Here is a 16,191-nt window from a genome sequence, read left to right as displayed (position 1 = left end):
GTTGGCCAATTTAGCCCATAAAATGTAAAATGAATATACAATCTGCTGACTCAGCTGGCTCCCGGTTGAATTTGGTGATCTTACAACTCTACTCCAGTGATCTCAATGCTTCCGATTTAAAGATGTAGGTGGCAAAGTTGGTTCTTCTTCTGGAGACGGTAGTGCTGGGTTGAACTCTTAAGAAATCTCTGTCTGCAGCAGGGGGCTCCCTGGATGGTCACAGTCAGCAAATAGGGATCAAAGCTTGCTAGGTGAGTTGGAGAGAGGGAGGCAGGAGGGACCCCACTTGGGTCTTCTATCTCAGCGTCTCAGCTATTTGTTCCCAGTTCTGCAGAGAAAACATGCTTTTAATACATACAAAGGGTTGGCTTGTCAGCGACCTTCCCTCTCCAATTGTCCAGGGGATCCAAATAAGGTCATTGCCTGTGTTCCAAGGTTAATTTGATTATTTCATGTCTGGGAAGCTCTTTCAGCCAAGGTCCCATCGTCCAAATGACTAGGCTTAATGGTTCAGCTGAATATCTCAGGTGATTGCCATAATGCCATGCTAACGGGGCAGGAGATGTGGGTCTGTACATTTTCCAGAAGGTCATTGTCTTTGGTGGGTTTTGCAGACATCTGAATTGTCATATGAATGTACAGCAATGCAAATTGGGGTCAGCCATCTTAGGCTGTGAGCTCAAGTCCCTTTAACCTGTGTTTTAAAGTCAGCTTTTAAAAGTTCACTTCGTGTTTCCAGGTGGTGGATTAACAATCATGTTCTTTTACATAAAGCACATCTTCAATACAAATCAGGCATGATCTAATTGATTAGTGGAGCAGGCTGAAGTGGCTTACTCATGGTCCTAATTTTGGATACAATTTACACATATATCTACTGTGTATTGGTAACTTTAACAGTTTCATTGATAATGTACTTTACTGATTTTATTTTGGTAAAAAAAAACTAATTTCCGTATTAGGTCTCACTTTTGGAAGAAAGCAAGATGGTGATCAGAGGCATCATTTTAAGCTCATCATCTTGCTTTTATTTGTAGGGCATGTTAAATTCCGATGATTTATTTTTTTCATATGCCCTTATTACTCCTTCATTGGTAGCTTTTCTATCCATATGCTCACATTTGATTCATCTTCCTTACTTCAATTGGCAACTCATTGTTTCATGAATATGAAATGTGAGCAAGCGAGCTATGTATTTCAACATCAAATTACGATGGTGAGAATGTGACACACAAGAAGCATGAAGCACAAAAAGGACAAAACACTCACTGCATGGTCCACCCAACTTGGTGTACCATTCACCTTACAGCATGTACAGAGCAGGTCTAAAGAAGTTGATATGGGGGAATCCTGCAAGGTGGGGGGGTGGGGGGGAGCAGAAGAAATTATAGCTCGGGGAGATCTTGTTGAATTTTCAGAATTTAGGACAAGTAGAAATAAATTAAACCCTCAAAATTGTCCAAGATAGTCACAGTATGGACTGAGGCTCACAGGCAGGAAGCTGAGCAGATAGTTTAAGTTAACTACTTTACACAGGGTAACTAGTGCATGGAGCAAACTTCCCATTGATAGCATTGAGGTAGATGGCATCAACATATTCAAGCTGAAGCTGTGTTAGGAATAATGTATAGCTTTAAGTTTAATTTATATTTTATATTGGCCTCTTTTGCACTGTGTGATTCTGTGATATTTGGGTCTTAAGAAAGGTGAAACCTAGTTTTAGTTTCTTTTAGAGGTTTTTGTGAGCTTGGTGCCCTGGGCCCTGTTTGTATATGTGCATTTTTAATGAGGTTTTACAGCTCGAAGTGAAGAGATGAGTTATCAAGGAGTTAGCAGTTTCATGAAGTTTAAAAAACTGTGCTGTTGCCTAGCAACAGGGGTCCAGAGAGACAAGGAAACACAGAAGGGCAGTCAGTTAGTTGTGTATACCCGAGAGTGCAGGCAGATGGTCCAATCTCTCTCATAACAAATCCTGCAAGTCTGCTTGGGAACTGAGTTTAGGAAACTCATGTGTTTGCTCTGAAGTTGAAGTAACAGAGAGTTCAGATTGTAGTTTTTGGGTATCTCAGGGAGAGGTACCAGCTGAAGAAAAGTATCTAGTGAATGCTCAGAAGTCCGCCAGAAGAAAACGGTTTGAAACTGAGCTAACTCAAGCAAGAAACCTTGCTGTTGAGATAGTGGTAAATCTTCATGGGGCTTTTGTATCTGTAAGTGTTGCTGGGATAAAAGGAATAGTGAGTTTGAATCATTTTTTGGTATCTGTATTGAAATCTTTCCAACCATTTTGTCTAGTGCAATATAGTTCATTTTTTCTTGCTTAATAAATGTTTTATTCTGTGTGTTAAAAGTGCACTGGCAGGTTCTTGTGAATGTGTTCAGTAATTGACTTCCACAGTTTCTAAAAAAAAAGTTAGGATCTACTAAGCCAGGTTTCACTCTGAAATCTGACTTGTCCAGTAATATCAGCTGGGGTCATAACAGCATTGTTTTGCTAAAATAAAGGATACAAGGAATATGATTTTTAAAAATATATCTTGGGAAGCAAGCTAGCTGAGTACAGTACAATGAGGTCCCTGTTATGCTGATACAAAAGCAAAATATTCCAGATTTCTAGCATCTGCAGTAACAAAAAAAAAGCTGGAAAACCTCAGGTCAGGCAGCATCTGTGGCGAGAAACAGAGTCAACGTTTCAGGTTGATAATCTTCCGCCTTTTTTTGTTCTTATTTCTTGTTATGCTGAACTGCCTTTGTCAAATATCTGCCCACTATCTTAAACTGTCGCCTTCGTTAGCATCCTTCCATCTACGCAAGAGAGTGTACATGCAGCAAACAATCCATTTCAGATAGGGTATCTTCATAATGTGCACCTTTGTTGATGGCTGAAGAGGCCAATCCTTGGAGAGGCAGGTTCTGCCACAAGTGCCGCACATGAAGCTACCAGATGTCACTGAGAGTTGTTTTTGGCTTTGGCATCTGTTGCAAGCTGCTGTAGCCACTGGTCATCTTGGTAATGCACACTAGCCCACAGAAGGTGTTGCCATCGTCCCCTATTGTCAGCTAGCGACTCTGTACTCGAACAGTTTGGCTGGGATTCCATCCTTGCCAGGTTGCCTGTTTGCCAAGCAGTTTATGACCTTCTCGAGTTCGAGTGATGAGGGTTCTTCATCTAACTCATCCGTGACAGGAAGCTGCAGAACAGGGTCAAATGCAGACTCAACCTATAGTCAATCACATTCTCCTTTTGTTTGATATGCTCCCTAACTTGCCATCATCAAATTTTGATACCCCACTTCCTACACCAACGCCCAAAACGTTTCTACACATGGGAGAACAAGAGGTCCCAACACTGGCCCTTAGCTATCATCATCTAAACCTTGTCAATCTGAGAAACTTCTATTCTGTGTTCTCTTCTTCAGTCTCTATCCAGCTTTTATCACAATGCAGACAAAAAGCAAGAGAAATACCAATATTGTAGAAGAAAGTAAAAATGGAGTAGTGGAGGAGCAAAAATAGATAACAGTCTGTTATTTAACCTATTAAGTAAGTGAAGGGCTTTATAAGCACCTCAGAAGGAAGAGAAGTCCACTACAGGCTGAAGATGAGAGAGATGTTTAGAAGTTTTTCATCTCTGCATTAACAAGAGATGGTGAAGGGAAGGGTGCAGGGAAACCAAAGCAGTACCTGTTAGAGTAATAAGTAAAAATATTAAAAGGGTTTATGGCATTTAAAGTTCTAAGTCATGACTTTTAAGCATTTGGCTTTGATTTCATAAATCTGTCCTTATGGCACTCAAAAGCTCTTGAAGGTTGACACATAGCACACCTGTTGCTTTCCCAATATCTATATATGCTGGGTATCTTCCTGGAAGAATTCAATGAAATGAGTAAAACATAACCTATCATCTATAAATCTCCACTGTCTGCCCTTAATTGTGGTCTTGAACAATGCAAAGCTGATAGTTATCTGTAGTTATATGAATGAGCCCTTTTAAAATACTCAGTTGGAAGCACAAAATCCAAGCTGACACTTCAGTACACTACTGAGGGAGCACTGCATTGTCCAAGGTTCCGTCTTTTGAATGAGACATTAAATCAAAGACCCAATCGCCCTCTCAGGTGGATATAAAAGATCCCATGACAATTTTTTGTTTAAAAACAAAGGGAGCAGAGGAGTTCACCCCAGTACCCTGGCAATAATTCTAGCTCCCTCAAACAACTTAAATAAAGCAGATTATATGTCATAATGGCATTGCTGTTTGTGGGAGCTTGCTGTGCACAAATTGATGCATTTCCCACATTACAACAGTGATTCCACTTCAAAAGTACTTCATTGGTTAGAAAATGCTTTGGAACATCTTAAGGCCATGAAAGTCACTATATAAATGCAAATTATTCCTTTCAAACTTTTCTGTTTTTAGGTTATATCATTTCCCCCCCATTTTTTCCTTCAAATTCTAATTTTGCATTTCTACTTTAAATGTTGGTATTTCTCCTGGTTTTCATGTATTTCAAGTATTAAAAAGGAAATCTAGATTTACATTATCTTGAATAAAAACTCATAAGATGCTACATTCTTTCCACTTCCCCCTCTGCTTCAGAAACCTGTACAATAAATAAAGATCCGTGGAAGAAAACAGAGGCCTTTGAAATGTGGATGCTAAGACATATGCTAAACATTCCATATACAGACCATAAGACAAATGAAGAGGTGCTTGAAATTGCAAATGCAAAAAGAACTTTAAAAAGTGACATCCAGAAAAAAAATTGGCAGTATTTCAGCCATTTAAATCAGAGCTGAGAAGCTGCAGAGACCTCTTCTAGAGGGCAAAGTGAAGAGCAGCACAAAGAGGGGTCGACTTAGGCATAGTCGGGTGATGGATGTCACAGAGCAGTCGGAGGCGAGTTACAGTGAATGTGTGAGGATGGCGCAAGTCATAGCATGACACACATGACGTAACGTGACAGCAGATCTCCTGGCAGGAGTAGCTACAAGCAGCAGCGGCAGAATAAAAATTATGAAGACTTCCTGTGCTTTGGTGAATAAACGAGAAACAGTCCTGGGTTGACTCCCAGTTTGTGCGGCGTAATCTGTGAAGGTGCAATTGGTTTCATTGACTCTGGCTGGAAAAGGGATAAGCTCATCAGAATTTCATGGCTTCACGGTCATATAGCCTACAAATGCTCTCTTTGGACAACATCCTAGGGTCTTAAAAGAGGTGGCTAATGAGGTAGTTGATGCGCTGGTGTTAATTTTCCAAAATTCTCTAGGTTCTGGGAAGGTTCCATCAGATTGGAAAAATAGCAAATATAACCCCCCTCTATTCAAGGGAGGCAGAAAACAGGAAACTATAGGCCAGTTAGCTTGGCATCTGTCAAGGGGAGTTATTAGAATCGATCATTAAGGAGGTTATAATTGGGCACTTAGAAGAGCTCATGGGATTTGGGAAGAATCAGCATGGTTTTATGAAAGGAAAATCATGTTTAACCAATTTATTGGAGTTTTTTGAGGAACATGCGCAGTGGATAAAGGGGAGCCTGTAGACGTGCTGTACTTGGATTTCCAGAAGGCATTTGATAAGGTGCCACATCAAAGATTATTACAGAAAAGCGCATGGTGTAGTGGATAACATATTAGCATGGATAGAAGATTGGCTGGCTGGCAGAAAGCAGAGAGTATGCATAAATGGGTTGAGTGGAGTCCCACAGGGGTCTGTACTGAGGCCTCAACTTTTTACAATTTACATCAATGACTTGGGGAAGATGAGGGGAGTGAAGACATGGTAGCTAAATTTGAAGATGACACAAAGATAGGTAGGAAAATATGTTGTGAAGAGGACATGAGGAGGTTGCAGATGGATATGGATAGGTTGAGTGAGTGGGCGGAGATCTGGCAAATGGAGTTTAACAATGAAGTTGTTCATTTTGGCAGGAACAACAAAAAAGCACAGTATTACTTAAATGGAAAACAGCTGCATAATTCTGAGATGCAGAGGGATCTCGGTGTTCTAGTACGAGTCACAAAAAGTTAGTATGCAGGTACAGCAAGTAATTAAGAAGGCTAATAGAATGCTATCCTTTATTACAAGAGGGATTGAACATCAAAGTAAAGATGTCATGCTTCAATTCTACAGAGCATTGGTGAGACTGCACCTCGAATACTGTGGGCAGTTTTGGTCTCCTTATTTAAGGAAGGATGTAAATGCATTGGAGGCAGTTCAAAGGAGATTTATTAGATTGATACCTGGAATGAGTGGGTTGTCTTATGAGAAAAGGTTGGACAGACTGGGCTTGGAAAAACTGGGCTTCTAAACTAGAGTTTAGAAGAGTGAGGAGTGATTTGATTGAGGTATGTATACAAGATCCTAACCGTCCTTGACAAGGTGGACGTTGAAAGGATGTTTCCTCTTATGGGTGAGTCCAGAACTAGGGGGCAATGTTATAAAATTTTGCCCTTTTAGGACAGAGATGAGGAGAATTTTTTTCTCTAAAGGTTGTGCGACTTTGGAATTCTCTGCCTCAGAAGGTGGTGGAGGTGGGGTCATTGAATATTTTTAAAGGCAGAGGTAGATGATTCTTGTTAGGCAAGGAAATCAAAGGTTGTCGGATGGGAATGTGGAAATCGAAACACAAGATCAGCCATAATCTAATTGAATGGTGGAGCAGGCTTGAGGGGCCGAATGGTCTACTCCTGTTCCTTATGTTATGTTCTTGGCTTAGCTCACAGATAAAGAAAGCACTTAGATGAGGTGCTGCAAAATTGCCTGCAGCAAAGGATCCTTTTGTGTTACTCATTGTAGTTTTGAAAAATAGGCACAGGGCTTCAAAAAAATTTGAAGTATAGGAGAGTGTCGAAAGCTGTTGGGATTTATAGAAAAGGTGCAAAGAAAGGTGCTGGCTGCACCGTCCATACAAGACTTGAATACTGCTGCTCTACTCGAGCAGGCTCTTCCGGTATCAATTGCAATTGATAGACAGGACACACAAAAAAAACTTTTGTTGACCTCACTCTCATCTCTAGCATTCAGCCTCTATTTGCTGCAACCTTCCTGAGCACTGTTTTATTGATGTATGATATTCTGTTGAACTCTCCTCTTGTTCAATCTAAACTGCACATGCATCTTTCTATATACTCTTCCTCCAATGTGATGTAATCTAGGCTTGCTATGCCTTCACAGTCTCACTCCCCCAGGTTTTCAAAACCATACAGTTCCTTACTACCCTTCCTCCAGCAGGCTTTAAACTACAACTTTGATGTCACCTAGCCACTATTCCTCAAGTTAGCTCACCTTCGCTCCTACCTTTTCAACTTCAGCATCTTATACCTGACCCTTCGGTCAGGCTTTTCAATTTCTTCAAAGAAAATCTACAAGGATAAGACCAGTACAGGAGGAACGTGTGGAAGAACGGAGCTGCCGAGGCAGGCCAAGGACATCCGTTTGATCACCTTTGTATACATCAAGATTTTAATAGTAATCTAGAGCCTGAGCTAAATTGTTTTATTCAAATCAATAATTGTCAGAGGAATTGATGTACATCCGCATCACTCCCAGGTCAATGCATACGTCAATTACATGACTGGTGACACCATCAGATTTCGGAGAGTATTCAAATATTCAATGCGCTATTCACAGACAGATTAGTAAATCCACAATTCTCTCAACTTCAGTCACTGAATCTGAAGCCAACAGTTGACCATGTTGACAAAACATCAAACCTCTAAATTCAGTTCATTTGGCATGCAAGCAACAGCTTGTTTGGATACAACCCTCAAAGAAATAGGAAAATGTCTTCCAATTTCCTACATCAATTTTCCAAATTTGTTGCTGTATCCCTGGTGTTGAACCCCACGGGATATTCTGCAGTGGCATTCGTGAAATACACACAACTGTCTAGCTAAGATGTCAATATTTGAACTCCTGAAAATTTAATAAAAGGCTATGTGTATTTTGCATGCGACACCAGACTCCTTGTTCAAAGGATTACTGTTAACACATTGCTCAGTCAGCTGTACATGACAAAAAAGGTAGGAAGAATACAGACCATAGCACGTTATTCCGGTCACCTTGACAAAACAAAAAACAGAGGCAGACATTCTTAGGAGAACAGCAGGACAAAATAAACTCCCTTCTATTTGTTTAAAAAGTCCTTGCAATTTGTAGACTAAAATTGGATGGGAGATACAAAAAGCAAAAAGAAAATATGGGAATTAACAACCGGCTGTAGTCAAGGTAGCTGAAAGCCACTTTGGTCATTTTTTTTATTAAAAAGAGAAGGAACTTTTAATTAGCAATTTAATCTTATGCATTCTAATTAGTGAGTTACTGTTACACAAATTACAAAGCCAGCTGGGAGAAGAGGAGTTAGCACCTTATAGGATGTTCTAACAGTAATATTTCAAAGATATTAAAGTAATGACAAAAGTTCAGACATGTATTACCTTAATCTATACAGTGGGACATTTAATTAGATACCCAGTTTCCAGTAGCAGCCTAGCATTAGACTCCAAGGGTTTTTAAGTAGAGTGATCTTTGTCATGCCATGTTCAATTAAAAGAACTATGTACCATAATTAAAAGAAATGGTAGCAATTTGAAATCCACATCTTGCCTCAATAAACTACTTAAAGAAAAAGGTTTCAAAACAGAACGATTTTATTGACCTGATGTCTCCCCAACATTACCAGGCAGACTGTCTTGTAATCCAAATGACTAGACTCTCCCCATCACACGGTTCCTATTTCAGGGAGGTTAACTACTACACACATGAAACCAGTACAAAAATGCCCTCAGTGGAAACTGAGAAGCATAGTTGGTTAACATCACCAGACTCTGCCCCTGCCTCAGTTCATCTGCTGCTAAAACCCTCATCCATGGCTTTATTACTTCTAGACTGGGCTATTCCAAGGCATTTCTGGCTGGCTTCCCACATTCTTCCATAAACTTGAAGTCACCTAAAACTCTGCTGCCTGTGTTCTAACACACCAAATCCCATTCCCCCTTAATTCTTCTGCTCGCTGACCCACACTGGCTCCCAATTAAGCAGCAATTCAATTTAAAAATCCTCACCCTTATTTTCAAATCCTTCCATGGCATTGTTCCTCCCTATCTCCGTAATCTCCTCCAGCCCCACAACCCTGTTATATCTACGCTCTTATAATCCTCACCGCTCCCATTTCCCCGATATTAATGGGGCTTCAGCATTGGTGGCTGTGCCTTCAGCTGTCTGGACTCTAAGCTCTGGAATTCCTACCACAAAACACTCGCGATATTTAAACCTGACCAGCAACGTTTAGTGTAGAAACTTCTTTTAATACTTTTCAAGTAAGTTGGATCATAAAATATTCAGCTCCTTAACAGGAACAATTTACGCCAATGTCATTTCCATATCCTTCATTCCTGTATATTTTTCCTTTTTAAATACTGATTCTTGATTTGTCCAATTTCCTTTTACATGATGTTATAGTCCATACTTCACCAGACATGTCTAAAGAATTCTAATAATGTTAACGAAAAAAGATCCTCAACCACCTTGAATCAACTCATGATAATCTTTGTTGCTGAGTCACTAACTTATCTTTATTGATCATTTCAAAATTTTGAAAACCTCTATGTTCCCACTTCTTCATCTTACAGGTTTCAGCAAATAAATCACCAATTTTGCAAGTGCGACTTTGTAACTGCACCCTCATATTCCTGTATAGTTCTCGGGACTCTTTATTGAATCTTTTTCCTGGCTGTAATATCCTTTCTATTGTGGGTGCCCAGAACTGTACGCAACACTCAAACCGAGGGGGTCAGTAAGACTTGGCTCAGCAGCGGCCCTCTCGCATCAGAATGTGACTCAAGTCCCACTGGTAGAGACTTGTAGGCTGACATTGATTGTTTTAGATGGAACATTAAATCAACTCCCCCTTTTTCCTCTCAGGTAGAGTAAAAGATCCCATCCCACCTTTGAAGAGCTGGCCAAATTGGTCAATACTCATTCCTCAACTAAACAGATTAAATGGTCATTCTCCCCTGCAATTTATGAGAGCTTGCTATGTGTAAATTGATTGCTGCATTTCCTGCATTACAACAGTAACTCAGTTCAAAAAGTACCTAATTGGCTGCAAAGCACTTGAGGACAAATAGAATTTGGAACACTGACAGCTCAAGGGAGATGGGCACAGATTTGCATCTTCACAGCACTGCTTGGGGGCCAGGAATGGATCCCCCAGCCCCAACTTTCCCCCAGCTCCAAATAGACAACCTCACACAGAGACTCCCAAGATGAGGCACTCCCCTGGGACATACCTGTGACTTCAGCCTGCTCCAGAGTCCTCCCTGCCTGTCTGGAAGTCAAGCCGGTCAATCAGGCTGACTTCTGGGTGGTGAACCTTTCAATGACAGAAGACGCATGCTGTGGATTTAAAATTCTACAGCGTGTGGGGAGCTCAGAAATTCCCATTCAAAACTCCGCCCCCACTAACTACATAAACTGCCCAATAATATCCATGCCATAATTTCCACAGAAACAATAGCAGTGCAGATATGTCATTCTTCTCTTTGAAGGATGTATTATTCCTTCCTCGCAGCATTCTTGTCATTTGTCAGCAGAAGCCAGTAGCAGAATAGTGGACAATAATTGTCTTAACCAACACCCACTTTAGAAATTTGCAGAGACTACACTGAACAAAGGACACACACTGAAAGACGAGTATTCTGTTCTCAAAAGGCTCTACTCTCACATCACATTAATTACAGTTCAAACATTTAATCATATTTTAAAATTAGTGAAGAACCACCATTCACTAATGCTGTCACACTAGTCACCAAATTCTCCCAAATAACCCACTGTAAGTGAGTTGCTCAATGCATTTGATGTAATGAGGTCAGAATTCCTCAGTATTCTAAATGAACTTGCACAAATGCAGCGCTGGAGGCACACAGGGGGAAAAAAACTGTACAACACAAACAGAAGAGATTCAGATTATGGGAATAAATCACCTGTAAAATACAGCCCATTATGATTGAAGGCAACAACTTGCATTACAAGTGATCTAGATGTGTGCTGCACTGGCATGTTGTAAAAAGGCATTATTTTAATCAATCCTCTACCAGTATAAGGGCCTTGCACGAAAACCCAACTCAAGTCACAGTGTGAGGGCACTCACATCGTAATCATGCTTTAACTGTGCACAAATTAATTCAAAGAGGTCATCAGACTGGTACAAGAAAGGGGGTGATGAGAGGTGAGGTACAGTGGATCAAGCATTGCCCTATCTATTTACACCTACAAAGGTGTGGAACTGGATGAATAAATTGACGTACTCAACAGCTATTGACGCTGGAACAGTTTGGCACTAGAAACGTACCCACTAAACCTTCCAGCAAGAAGCTTTCTCCACTGGTTATACCTGACAAAAGCATTTGATGCTCAGTCTGAATGTAAGAAAAGTCAACAAGTGCTCCTTTGACCAGCAAACTCATTGGAATAGAAAGTCATTTTTCAAAGCAATATTTGTATAAAAGCACTTTACGTTTAAATAAATAAACAAGCAGCACTGGTGGGGGACAGGGAGAATCTCAACCATCTTGCTAATGATGCGACACAGCACAGTCCAAAACTAAGAAGCAATCAGGGAGAATACAGCACAAGCAAGTCATACAAACAAGATACAGTGCTTATGAAATATTCTGTATATTTATTTTACCAGCATTTAAAGTCCCTTTTGCAATGATAGATTATTTTATTTTTACTACATTAAATAATTAACTACTGAAATTGTGACATTCATTTGCCTGCTTATGAGTTAACTTCACATCAGTACATCTGGACATGGGTGAAATGGAACTCAGTTTAGTTATGATGCTCTTCAAAGCAAAATAGCCCAAAAATACTGAAGTGTGCTCCATGAAAAATATTCATTGTAGCAGAGGACTGTATTTCAGCATGTAAGCACCATCAGTACAGTAGGAGAAAAAAAAATTCTACAAGCTAAGATGCTTAAAAGTAAAAATTAAACAGGTGTTTACAGGTGAATATTTTTATTGTGGTTGTATATTTTTCATTTTTATTTGGTCTTAAACTAAGCACCAATATTTCTGCATCTATTTAATACACACAACGGAATGCAATTCTAGATACCACGAGGGAAAATGCACGCTGGAACTTCATGCATTGATCAGTTATACACACTGTGTGAACTTCAAATTGTACTATAATTACACAGAATATTTTAGCATACAGGCGGTTTAGGCGGTAGAACGATAGAAATAAATCAGAAATGACATCCCATTTCAAAACTCCGGAACTAAGTAGCATCTGTTGGTAACACCAACACCTCTCGAGTCAGAGCACTGTTTCAGTCCAGGCGACAGCAATGTTTAATGGCATGCTGAGAAAGTGGGGCATTATCTTTTAGGGCCTGTACACCTATCCCGTTGATACTGAAAGATTCCATGGCACTGCCTGAAAAGCACGGCATTCTCCCTGTCCAGGCCAACATCGCCCCCTCAGCAAACAACGTTAAAGACTCATCACCCTGTCATTCACTTCATTATTGTTGTGAACAGAGACTTCCATGTTTTCCCACATAACAACGTTACAGAATCACAAAATTGTTAGTGTAGAAGGAGGCCATTCGGCCCATCATGCCTGCACCGGCTCTCTGAGCATCTTAACTTAGTGCCAACCTCCTGCCTTTTCTCCGTAACTCTGCACATTGTTTCTATTTCTAATCATCCAATGACCAACATGTTACTGTTTGTGAAGCACTCAGATGATGTCGAAGAAACATGGCGAGGCACCATATAAAAGCAAATGCAATACTTCTCTTTTTGAGATTAGGCAGATCACAGAATGGGGGCGTGAGCAGGAAGCTATCGAGGACTATATATGCACAGCCATGTGGTTACAATTGTAACAAATGCTTAAAATACTAAGACAATAATGACTTTAGTCACAAGAAACCAATTAAAAACAAAAAAAATACTCCCATCCAGGAATAAACAGAATTAAAACAAAACTCATACCATGCAAGGTACAATGAGAACCATCAATCACCATGAATAAACCAGAATTTACCTTTCAAAAGCTATATGAAGTAATATATTTTGGAAACAGGGAAGAGAAGTGCACCATGAATGGATAAGAGGAGCATAGGGACCTGAGTGTGTAAATATACAGGTCATTAATGGCAGACGCACAAATGCACAAAGCCATGAGAAGGCAAAATAAGAAGATACCCTCGGCACCACACGGAAACACAAAGTCACCAATGAAGCAGTTCTTTCTAGAGCAAATTTGCCAAGCATGCTAGCGCAAATAAAGCAAAAACTTCACTGGCTTGGGCAAGTGCACAGGATGGCTGTATCCCCAAGGATATGTTATATGGAGAGGTTTCCCATGCCAACACAGCAGAGCACCAAGCTCCAGTTCAACAACCCTCTCAAAAGAGAAATGAAAGCCCTCAGCATCAATCACAACAAGTAGGAAACTCTAGCTGACAACTGACGCAAATGGCAACACCAGCAGTGAGCAGGAATTCACCACCATGGCGACATGTGGCTTCAGAAGCTCCAAAGCAGATGCCAGTCTTGCAAACAAGGTGTCAGCAGAGATCACCCTGCACCATCAGCAAGGGACAACCTCATGTGTGGCACTTGTGGTAGACTCTGCCTTTCCAGAATTAACCAGGAAAAGAAGTGCAGCATGCACCTCACCAACGTTCTGAGGCTGCATTCCCATCATCTCTCACAAATACCAATCAAGAAGGTAAAACGAATAATTGGTTTTGTATCTAAGACGTACAAAAAACAAGGAGATAATGCGGAAGTGAGGCTGGAGTATTTTGTGCTATTTTGGGCATCAGATTATACACAAGTTTTGGAAAAGATTGACAATGTATAGATCTGAGCAGAGGTGAGCTGTTACAGCTACAGAGGCTTGAAGAATTCAAGCGTCTCTTCAGATTTCCAACCCCCATCATCCCAACAGAGCAGAGGTTTGCAGGCAAATCTGGTAGAGCTCTTCAAGTTTCTGAAGGTTTGTGAGCAGCCAAATTGTGATAGATAGTTTGCACCAAAGGGTACGAATCAAAGACAATCTCAAAAAGAATTGAAATCTTTACATAGACGGTTAAAACATTCCAATTCTCTTTGAGGAGAATGAAGAGACTGGATTACAGGGAAGTGATTGTGATATCGCGAGGTAACACAACTTCTATTTCTGGGAAACCAAAAGGATCAGAAAATAAAATGAAAAGCTGCTCAGCTGGACCAGACCAGGAGAATGTGGACAAGACTTACATTTGAAAGGGGGATAAATGCAAAACTAATCTGCAGAAACATTATTTGCATAGGGGCTCCCTCGGAAGCTGGTAGTATTGATACATTCAAATACAAATCAGATTCATTTATTTCATTTTTGGATACACGAGTAATTTGGGACATGATGTGGTGAGCACAGAGTGCGTGGGAGTAATAGGTAACTTTGGACTATGGATCCCACCACTGGGATTTTCATCCACTCATGTCTGGGTTTGTTGTAGAACAATAGATTGATTGCTATAATTAGTGAACAACTCCATTATCATTACACCACGGTTAGATGGGTCTGGATGGGTTTTGGACTTAGATTAGAGTTCCAATGAAGGATCATCACACATGAAACGTTAGCTGTTTCTCTCCACAGATGCTGTCTGACCCGCTGAGAGTTTTCAACATTTTCTGTTTTTATTACAAATCTCCAGCATCTGCAGTACTTTGCTTTCGGACTTTCACAATTCCAATGCCACAAAGCAGGGTGAATTTGTTATTTTCTTTCAAAGGCACTGGCTGGGTGCAGTGGACTGTTTCTGCCCTGTGGTGGTGCATTACAGTTCACTTGGAGTCTGGGTTGCTGCAGCAACATATACACCAGTTACATGCATGCTGTAGTCTGGAGCTATGGATAGTGACTGGAGAGAGGCTCCAACGTGTTTCCCGTCTGCTGAAAGGATTTGACAATCAACATGTTGGGCCACGGCATGGATGTACCTCTCCCAGTCATTAAGTCCCATGGTGGGGGCTTCTAGCTCAGACACGGGGTGGGTGGGGCGGGTCCCACTGCGCCACAAGACCCCCAATTTCTCGCCCCGCAAAAAAAAATCCCATTCAAACGAACGGAGGCCCTGGCGCATGCGCACTCCGTTGCACCTGTTGCCGGGCTGCGCATGCTCTGCAGGCGAGAAGGGGACCAGTATTTGGCAAGCCCGCGCCTGCGCACCAGCTCTCCCGCAGCCTGAGGCGGAGACAGGCTGCTGGCTGCACGGTTGGAGCTCACTATTAGGCAGCGGGCACCGACTCCAAGCATCACCGGCAGACCGAGAGCAACCCGGCAGCTGCGGGCTTCATCCCCACAGCACTGGCTGGCGGCAAGAATATATCAAATAAAATAAAAACACCCGGCTCAAATCGCCTCAAAAGTCAGTCAGAAAACACATACACAGGGAAAAAAATTAAAATCACCTCACAAGGGGAGTGAAAAAATATAACATTCAATAAATTTTTTTTTTTGGTAAAAGAGGGTTTATTTTTAATTGAAATTAACCGACCTCTCTGCCATCTTGTGAGGGGGGGAAACTCAGCGTGTGTAAGGTTGAACGCTAACCAGGAACGGCTCCATCCGATGCAAAGCGCTCGCCGGCTCGAGCATCATTAATATTGGAGCCGCGTTTAGCAGCCGTCCCTACAACCGCCTGACGTCAGCGCGCCGGCCCGCCCCCGCCTGACGTTAGAACGCCCCGTCTCCCCGACGTCAGCGCGCTGGCCCCGTCGCCCCGCCCTCACCGGACGTTAACGTGCCGCCCCGCCCCGCCCTGCCTAACTCCCCCGCCTGACGTTAGCTCGCCGGCCGCGATGTTTCAACATGCCTGCCGCGTTACGCCGACCCCCGTGAGACATCAGCGCGCCGTGGGGGCGGTGACGGGCCCCACCTGGACGCGCTGGACGTCAACGCGCACGCCATGGGACGCTGTCGCCGTCTCGGGGCACGCCGGGGATTGTAGTCTTTGTCAGCCGTGGGCTCATCAAGCCAGAGTGCGCCCCCTCTGCAGGTCGACAAGCACATTACAGCCAGCGTCCTCTACCACCCAGAAGGACAATTGGGTAGCAGATGCATGGGAACTCCACCCTCCAAACCACACACCAACCTGACTTGGAACTAAAGTAAAA

The 16,191-nt window shown here is 41.8% G+C and overlaps 1 protein-coding gene across 1 annotated transcript in view; it reads right to left on the bottom strand.

The window, feature by feature from the left end:
• Positions 1–15,700, bottom strand: part of arhgap39 (Rho GTPase activating protein 39) — a 519,668-nt gene extending 503,968 nt beyond the window's left edge. Inside the window, exon 1 of the mRNA XM_078536328.1 lies at positions 15,573–15,700. The gene's annotated coding sequence lies outside the window, so the exon portion shown is untranslated. The remainder of the gene's footprint in view (positions 1–15,572) is intronic.
• Between the last annotated feature and the right edge of the window lie 491 nt (positions 15,701–16,191).

The sequence above is a fragment of the Cetorhinus maximus genome, chromosome 3 (genome assembly GCF_964194155.1).
Source record: "Cetorhinus maximus chromosome 3, sCetMax3.hap1.1, whole genome shotgun sequence".
NCBI lineage: Eukaryota > Metazoa > Chordata > Chondrichthyes > Lamniformes > Cetorhinidae > Cetorhinus > Cetorhinus maximus.
The sequence above is the reverse complement of the archived record's forward strand: the minus strand, read 5'-3'. Positions and strand labels throughout refer to the sequence as shown.